The sequence below is a fragment of the Toxorhynchites rutilus genome, chromosome 2 (assembly GCF_029784135.1).
Source record: "Toxorhynchites rutilus septentrionalis strain SRP chromosome 2, ASM2978413v1, whole genome shotgun sequence".
NCBI classification, from domain to species: domain Eukaryota; kingdom Metazoa; phylum Arthropoda; class Insecta; order Diptera; family Culicidae; genus Toxorhynchites; species Toxorhynchites rutilus.
Genome location: NC_073745.1, coordinates 68411162 through 68419286, shown reverse-complemented (window position 1 = coordinate 68419286; position 8125 = coordinate 68411162).

Genomic DNA, 8125 nt, shown 5'->3' with positions numbered 1-8125 from the left:
ACTTTTGTTGTACGCGTTTGAAGCGATAATGTCGATGACGGATGCTTACATTTGCTGCTACGTGTGAACGCGGTTTGAAAGTAACTCTGGTTGGTTTTGTCGCTTTCCAACATCAGGTGAATACTAATCACAGGAATCGAATGACTCAAAGTTCGCGTATGTCATAATCCACTAATAGATGATGAAGAAGCGAGGTAGGTAAGTGCATTATTTTCTTCCGTTATACTGTGCGTCAGTCATATTTTGATTGGTTCCCGATAAGTCGCTCCGAATTGTTCACATTTGAGGTTGTTCGTTGACCCTACACATTTGGTTGAATTGATGGGCCCTATTATATAAATTGAATCGAGGGTTCGATACAATCACTATCACTAGGGGTTATTCCGACAGTCTGTTTACGACGTGACAATCAAGTAATGCATGTTTTCGCATTCCGACAGTCAATGTATGCGGAAAATGTTTCACGCGATGAACTCTGTTCATTTGTCGTGAGATTCTCAGAGTCGCTTTTTGGTTGCAATCGTTGCGAATGCGCGACGATTTGAGTCGGGCATTGCTTTTCCTCATGACGCTGTTCTGTTTGTATTAAAAAAAGTGGAATAAGAATTTTCAACGATCTCCGCGAGTATAATGACAGAAAACAAATGAGATGAAAAAGTAATGCGTTCATATTTGTTCTGAATCTGATAGTTTTCATGCTTATATTCATTCAAGAATAACGAACAAAAATTAGTTCGAATTAATGATTCGCTATGGAAGTCCTTCGGATTGTGTTATACGTATTGAATTGAAGCGATCTCTCATATACCGATAAACTGAAGGGTATCCCAGACAGTCTTTATCACTATCCGAGAACCGAGAATTCTATGCTGATGATGATGATGTTGAATTAAAGAGGCTTTAAACTTTTCAGTTCATTCGCCTCTAGCGCAATTCTATGCTCATTTTTGAAGCAGGTTTTACAGATTCTAGGCTGTCGCTAAGAATCTATAGATTCTGCCAATGCCTAAGACAGTTCTCAATATTTGTATCTAGTGTAAAAATTTTCAGCCTTATGAACTAGTTTCCCGAGTACTTTTTCTTGAAATGTGGTGAGCTACCGTTTGGATAGTGTTTGGAAATATTATCCGTATGACAATTAAGTTTTTAATCTGATAGAGTTGGAATTTGGAACTCATAACATACATAAGTGGATAGCATCAAGCTACAAGGCTTATGGCGGGTTTATATTAGGGAGATCTATTGCTATAGATGGATTTATTCACGTGAAAATAGGTTTAAACGGGTGAGAATAAATATGATACACTTATTCGAGGTATATATAACTTGAATAAATTCAGCATATGTAAACGCTTGTGAATTTCTCACTGGCGAGAAATCACTAAAGTTGGATGCAGTTCTACTTCAGGTGAATAAATTCACCGAAGATATGAATATATTCATTATAGAAGTCCACGCTAGTGTAAACGGTTGATGCGATTTCTATAAATCTCATCATATTTCTTCACATGAATATATCCCTAGTCTAAACCCACCCTTATACATATAACATAACATTTAATTACACTTTATGGCAGTGTCCTGAAACCTTCCATAGAATGAAAATCTCGAAACCTACAATCTAAAAAAAACAATATTTTAAAAAACCAACACTTGTTTCTCGGCTATTATAATTCCATCGTCATTGGTTGTAATCCGATTCAAATGCTTCGTAGCCCATCGCTTTAGTCTGCCATCGATCAGGTACTGATTTAGTCCTAGTTGCTTAATCGCAATTCTAGCCCGATTTATGGTTTTGTTTAACGCCGTCGAAGCACTGGTTAACTTATGTTGTACTTCCGAAAGGTATCCGGACACAACAATGGCTCCTGTTCCCTAAGCTACATCGACTTCAGTTTGCTCCTCCTTGCATGGAAGTGTCCATAGCGTCCGCGGTTTATCCATTCATTTGTTATTATTCCTCATCATCTCAGACACTTCAGACAAATCATCAGATATTTCTGATAATTCGCGACTGATCAAATTCCAGAGCTGAAAACAATTGATGTCTATGTAGAATTTTGGTACGAATCGTTTACCGAAATACATACTTTCGATCATGTCAATTTTGAAACGATTTGCCCCACCGTATAGCATCCAGCAACATTCAATCAGTAGACAAACGACAAATAATTTTAAACACTCAAAACATACCAGAAATTATGACCACTCTCTATTTTGAAAAGATGAACAAACGATTAGCATCAAACTGAAGGGCCTATGCAGAAATTTTTTATTATCTGAAATGTTTATTATTCAAAATGTCTGTACTGGAGAGGTTTTAGTAATGTAATCTAGCATTATATGATGTCAAAGTTTTAGCCTATTTTCTGTATTATTAGGCTCAGCTAAAAACATTTCTAAATAATCAAAATCAAGGAATTTAGAATTTGCTTTTTCGATATTGTTGTGAATTACTACTTCATACATTGGCCCTTTTGAAAGAGGTGCCTGATTTGACGTTTTAATACTGAACCCGTTTTCAGTTGTCATTCATCTGTTCGTCACCATCGAATGAACTCGTCTCATCACAGTCGGTCGACCCTCAGAATAGCGCGTCAGTTCTCATATGACACCGACACGATGAATCTCACCTATCCCGATGCGACTGTCGGAATAGTCCCCATAAGCCTTGCAATTTATCGTCACGTATCGGAATATCCGACAGTCTAAAGTAGCGGTACTCAACCTCTTTTCCAAAGGGGCCACAACAGGTGTTAGGCATGGGGGGTTATTCTGAGAGTCAAGTCGGTATAAGTGACATTTTTCCCTTCGAAGTTATATGACAATTCTCACCCAATTCTAAGAGTCGGGCGACTCGGACGTACAATGAGAAATGAGAAGAGTTCATTGCATCTGGTAATTTTTGAATTACGCCGATTCTCAGAATACAAACACTTGCGCAAATTGATTGTCACGTCGTGAAGCGACTCTCGGAATAGACCCCATGGTGTCAGGGGCCGTAAAAAAGAAGGGTGGTGTCCATGACACGATTGCATTGTTAACAAGAACTACGAAATTCTTGCCGACGAGAACGAACATTAAATAAATTTATTAATAAAAATCTTTGATACAAATATTTGATAGTATTGACAAGGGCCTAAGGGAGTTGATTTACACCTCCTCCTTCCGCCAGGAAAGTAGAAACATTTGCACCCAGCAAAAGGTCTGTGTCGCACTCGGGGCGGGAAGGTCCATTTGCACCCCCCGGCAGAAATCACATTCATCCAATTTATCCATATAAATTCGGTTCATTCGGTACCCCTGAAATCGTCCCGAGAGCGGTCCGCCCCCTCCTTCCTTATTTTTTTCACTTCTTTAAGAATAAGTTATCACTTCTAACCTTATGTGGTAACTTGTACTAATGTCAAGCAATATGCCTGTTTATATTGAGCGCGGAAAAATAAAAAACTATTAATTTTTGGACCATTTTTGTGTTAACAACTCCCAATTTAGGATAGCCAGAGCAAATTTCCCGTGAAGTAATTGAAAAACAGTCATTTTGCTGAAGTTTTCAATGCATATGAATTGTTTAGGACCTGCTGAGTTTGATAATGAGATTTATTAGTTGTTTTTGTTGAAACTAACATCAAAAATTCAAATTAAAAAAAATCATTTTCACCATCAAGTGTTTTCCGCTAGACGGGCAGGTGGCACCTATATTGCCACCAACATTCTCAATATTTTTGATTATTTTGTGTATTTTAACCTGTAAACATGTCGTTGTATTGGAGCCGGGAAGTGGCAACTATATTGTCACCAATTTTTTCAATGTTTTTGAGTTTGCGTTGATTACATGCCTAGTTCTCCCGTTCCTTTAAAGAGTTAACCCGGAAACAATAATTGGTATCACGAAAATTGAATGATCGATTGGAAAAAAAATAACAAATAAGTCATTCACGATTTACCAGTCATCCAGCTAGCGACCGGACGGCAGCATAGCTTTCCAAATGGTATCTCTCAAGGCCGAGTTGTTTGGTTTGGTTTTTCAAATTGATCTTTTTCAAAACTAGAAGCGAATGAACTGGAAAGCTTAAAACCTCTATAATTCAATACAACATTAAATCCAAACACACTGCTGAATTCCCTTCAGCCAAAAATAAATATAAAATAGATTTTTAGAATTCATCGAAATTTCTAAAATAACTTTTTAGTCGAAAGTTTTATTGGCCCTGAAAAGGATCGATGGGTTTGCGTTTTTTTTTGTAGACGCAGCTGAAGAGGGTCGATTCATGATTCACCTCTTCTGCTTTGCACTATGTTCTGAAGATGCATTCTGTAGCGAAAAATATTGTTCAAAACAGTAGCAAAATAAAGGTGTGGTTGGCCAGGGCGAACACGATATTTAGAGAACTTTCACTGGCAACCAATGAACCATGCGTCGACAAATCTTGACTACGACGGACTTTAAAATAGGTATTCATATTTATAGGTATATTTATGAGGTATTGAAACAAATTTCTGGGTCAAGAAGTAACCAGCATTGCTCATACACCTTTTAACTTTCCAATGAAGTGATTGACATACCACTTTGCACCTCAAACGTAACGCTCTCGTTTCAGAAATTTTAAACTCACATCCCAGTACAGATTCAAACATGATGTGTTGCACAAAATACAGAGGCTCCCTTCACCAGATGGTATGAAAATCGATGTGGTGGCCCCACCGAATAAAATACTGTGCGATATACATCTTTCATTCTTTCTTAGAATCGAGCAAAACCACTGTGTGAGTAACCTCAGTATTGAAAAAGACTGCTATCGGAAAACTGCATGATGATGATGATGTTTTGAACTATAGAGGCTTTAAAACTAATCAGTTCTTTAAAAAAGACCAATCTGGAAAACTAAACTAAACATTCGGCCTTGAGAAAGGTCATTTCGAAACCTTTGCCGCTGTCTGGTCGCTAGTTAGATGACTGATGAATTACGAATACTGTAATTTGAAATCGCGAGTGATTTGAATACGGCGAAGCTAAGATTGCAATATTTTTTCTATCTACATTGTCCGTGAAACGAATGCTTCGTTTGCATTTCGAGCGACTGATTTACGCCCGTCTGGATTAGCAGTGATATTTATTTCGCTGATACAAATTCGGCCACGGGAACACGATAGGAAAATGTGTATTCTTCCAATGTTCATTAATTTAAATCATTCATGGGTTAGGGAACCAGTGCTTCCGTGGTCGAGTGGATAGCGTCCCACACTATCACGCCGAGGGTTCGGGTTCAATTCCCGTTCTGGTCGGGGGATTATTCGCCAAAAAAAATTCTTTCGGCTTACACTGTTGTCACGCGTATTCTAGAGCTTGTCACTCCAGAGTATATTCAAGGCGTGTTATTCGGCATATAAATCTCAATCAAGTACTACTAATAAAAATGACGCAAGTAATGCTACGTTGTTGAGAAGGCAAAAGTTCCACTGGAACGTTTCAAGAAGGGTTAGGGAATCGTAATTATAACGTACAAACCATCTAAATCCGACGAGAGCTAAAATAAGTACTAACGGTAAAGCTATTTCATGAAAAAACGTGATCTGCTTTCTGATTTGGTTTCATCACAGAAAGACGTAGTCTCATGTAAAAAAAATAGGTAATTCATATTTTCATATCCATATTCTCATTTTGATTCACTAACGCCAACGGGATTAGCCCTAATGATCGAATTAAATATATTCAATAGATATAGTATTTAATCTACTAATACTACTTAATCAGATAACTAACTAATGTGAGCTTATTAGAATTAAATATTTATAAATTAATTTTATATTAATTAAATTATTAATTTTGAATAATTGATGGATGTTCAAATTCGATTATAAGCATTATCCATTCACCCGCCGTTGGAAGTGACGGCCTCTCGCAAGCAAACATGTGTTCCACCGATTGCCCGGATAGTTTGAAGCATAAAAGATGATCCATTAGTTAGGTTTGCTCGTGTCCGGATATTTTTTTTACCGTTTGCCCGAATAATTATTGATTTGAAATATGAATGATATACAATAGAGCCACTATTATCCGCGAGCGGATGATCCGCGGTGCGGTTTATCCGCGAAAGCGAGTTCTATAGTAATTCTATGAACCTTCCCTAAATTTGTCAATGAGTGGTAGATTTTTGTTCTTTTTGTTCATGACTTTCACATTATTTGACCACTAATGTACACGACCTTACAGATGGATAGCTTAATGATTCCTGTATTAACCCTTTGTGGTCGGAATTAATTTCCATTGACAAAGATCCTCTTATCTTTCCACGCTAATAATATTTTATTTATACCGAGTACCGCTATCTATTATTCATAAAAGCTTCGTATACATTTGTGGGAAAGGGTTAATAAACATAGTTTTCATGGTAAAATATCTTTTTTTTGTTTTTTCACCTCATTTTTAGTCCTCTATTGCGTTATCAGCGATGTTCGTGGTCCGCGATGACCTTGCCAGTCTATTCCGCGGATAATCGGGGTTCTACTGTATTTCAAAGTACAAATTAGCCTGGTAATCGTAATGCACCGGCAATGCTCGCTAACGCTTGGTCGGACCTAACTAAAAAATGGTCTCCTAAGTTTCAAACAAACCGGGCAAATGTTGTAACACAGGTTTGCTTGCGAGAGGCCGCCGCTCCCTACGGCGGGTCGGCGGCTTGGGGAAACTTCGGTTCCTTATCCTCGTTAGATGGAGCCTTCACTCCCATTGCATTGACCTCAGAATAATTTTCATTACGAAAACATAAATTCATAGTAAAAATTGCACTGCGGTGGCGTTAATACTTAAGTGCCAATCCTTTCCCATTTTCAAGACATTCATGTTTCATATTTTTCATGTTAAAATTACCTTTTTCTTTTTCGAAAAAATATCCCAAAACTCGTGTTCATTTCACACTCGGCCCTATTGACACGAGCCGATCATAAGCTGTATGAAAAATAGTCAGTTGAATAATGGTCGAACAATGGTATCGAGTGCTGAATAAAACAATATGCTGGACTATACGTTGTATAAACGTTAATTTGGATCAATTGAAGCTTTGGGTTGTTTGTTTCATTAAACCTGGCAGTTCATTTGCCTCTAGAAGCTTTTGTTCAACCATTGATATTTATCTGGATAATATACCAGTTTTGAAAAAGAAAATGTCAACTGCAAACAGCTTTTGAACAACAAATGATGGATAGCGGGTCTTTGTAGTCTTATTGTTTGTATGTCCGCTACTAAGTGAATGATCTTGAGCTTAAAGCTCAGGGCTCTCACATGACCATCTTGTATGCTATTCTAGCCACGTCCACGCAACAATCATCGTGTGACGGAGATCCCAGCCTCTCACTGTTCACATACGCTCTTCTGCTTGCAACAAGAAAAATCGGTAAGTGGGGCTATTAATAACACAACAATGGAAACCTCATGTCAACTATCCCGCTGTGTACGGTTCAACTGAGAACATTCGAACAATAGGAATACTCTTACCGCGAAAGGGCAATATTTTGGAATTCACAACATGTTATCGATAAGATAAAAGTGTACACAATAAATTCGGCTCTGTCACAGTTAATCAGCATAGGCATGATGTGTTGCTGGCTGGTGTCACAGGATTCTGCAAGCCAAGGGTCCTCGGTAAAGGTACGAAAAAAGGTTATGATTATTTCACCTCCACTCAGGAGAAAGAAATGGCGAATAATCGATCATGGTAGAATTCAATCATTTCGGGCCTTCCGCTTCCACTGGTGAGTAGGACTTAAAAGTAACAACATATGAATGTTAACAGATTTGATTATATCATGAAATAAATTAATGAAAGTTAACCGAATAAGTAATCAAGAGCATTATTTTTCATGTGCATCTCGAAAACTCAATATTGTCGCATCGTCCACCATCGGCGCAGCAGGTGGTTCGTGCACAAATTTTTATTTTTTTGGGATTGAATCATTTTTGCGATTTAATCAGTGTCTAGCCATTTCATACTAGAAAACTGAAGATATGGAAACTGCCTATCATTTCATATGCTTCTTCCGATATTATCCGATCTGATTCACTCACGCACGGAAAACCATTTTTTCCACCGGTTTGCTTCCCATTTATCGCCTTGTTCTACGCACA